Consider the following 1,773-nt stretch of genomic DNA (forward strand, 5'->3'; position numbering starts at 1 on the left):
TTATGCACTATGCTCCTCAGCACCCAGCGGCCCGCTCTCTAACTTTACGCGGTCTCCACTTCGTGGCTGAGTTGCTGTGGTTCTTTCCACTTTAAAATAATACCACTCACAGGTGATGGAGAAATATCTAGGAGGGAAGACATTTCAGGAATTGACTTGTGGTAGCAGTGGAACCCTATTACAGGACCACCCCAGAATTCAGTGAGATCTTTAGAATGAGCCAGTCATTCACAATTGTCTGTAAAGGCAGACTGTATGGCCAGGGGCTGGATTTTATACACCTGTGGTAATGGAACTGAACAAGGCTGGAAGACTGCTGAGCTGGAGAAAGAAAAAAACAGCTTTGAGTAGCTAGCTAGCAAGTTGAGGTGAGAGTTGTTTCCCCAATACCACATCATCCACCACAGTGGAGAGGGGGAGGCTAAAGCAGGGGTAGCTGACTTCCATTTATTGACTCCTGCACAAGGTTGAAACCAAAAAGACCAGCTAGAACACTCTGTTTTATGCCTGTGTCCGACAGTTCCCTTCCACCATACTAGGATGGTCCAAAAGAGTGAAAAAGATCCTTTCCTGTAAGGCCAGTATTTAACCACTTGAGGACCGCTAGTAGGTCCACATATGACTCTGCAAGGCTGTTTCTAAATGTCCTTGCTGAGTTTGGAGCTATACAGAGATTGTGAAGAATCTTGGATTCAGTTGTCTGTGATGGCCAGGCTCACCACAGAGAAGGCCATCACTCAATGAGTGCCATACAGGTCAGGAAAGGGCCTTCTGCTCCCAGCCCATTGATCTGGTGATCATTGGGTTCTGGGTAACTGCAGGAGCTGCTGGGTCTTAGCAGACCCCAGATCATTTCTGCAGTGAGGTCTCTGAGGCTGTATTCCTCCTTTGACCATGGCTAATATGTCACTAAACCATCAATTGAAAAAATATAATGTTACATGCCCCCCGAGGTCTTGTATGAGCTTATGGGGGGCACAATGTGTAAAAAAAAAAAAAAAAAAACAGGAAAAACAAACTTTTTTATATGTTCCCTGGTATAGAAACATAAAATAAAACCAATAAATAAATAAATAAATAAAAGCTAGCCTTAAATCTTTCAACATTATATACTGAAATATATTCACATGGATGAGATCTCAGTATCAGAAGATAACACCCCCTGAGCTGTCAGGACAAGGGGTGCAGGAGTCTTGTATAATCACACGATCAGCCTCCTCCTTTCATCATGTACTGCGCCCCCATGTGGAGGAACAGGTAAGGAGTAACCTCACTGATGATACAGGGGGATGGGCTGAGCTGGGGGCGCACACATGGAGGGACTCTGCACCATTAGGGAGACGTGTGATATATAATATATCTGTACACTGGGCAGTACTGGGAGCTCCATGTCTAGTGATGTTATGGACGATACGGTGAAGATGCCAAGACAAATCATCTCCAGGGCCCGGTCATCACACAGAATGATGGGAAATCAATCATGAGAGAAAGAGGAAGAATGTGGATGATGAATGATAGGGTAGGGCTGATCCAGCTCATCTGCTTCCTGAGGCGAAAATTGATATGACAAACCCCCCACCACCCGTGATAAATTCTCAATCCATCCCCTCCCCCCATCCCTACTGCTAAATTCATATTTGGATGGACATTACATACACTGCTACCAGTCATACAGTAGAATACAGCACCACACACCTCCTACACCCAGTGATGTCTCCTCTGATGTAGACTTTATCATTCCTCATCTTCTCAGTTCGGACCAGACCGCCATGA

The 1,773-nt window shown here is 45.3% G+C and overlaps 1 non-coding gene across 1 annotated transcript; it reads right to left on the reverse strand.

The window, feature by feature from the left end:
• Nucleotides 1–1,144: 1,144 nt before the first annotated feature.
• Nucleotides 1,145–1,280, reverse strand: LOC120987458. Its single transcript, XR_005776057.1, has one exon. It is a non-coding gene; the product is annotated as a U8 small nucleolar RNA (small nucleolar RNA).
• Between the last annotated feature and the right edge of the window lie 493 nt (nucleotides 1,281–1,773).

Source organism: Bufo bufo, chromosome 1 (genome assembly GCF_905171765.1).
Source record: "Bufo bufo chromosome 1, aBufBuf1.1, whole genome shotgun sequence".
Taxonomy (NCBI): Eukaryota; Metazoa; Chordata; class Amphibia; order Anura; family Bufonidae; genus Bufo; species Bufo bufo.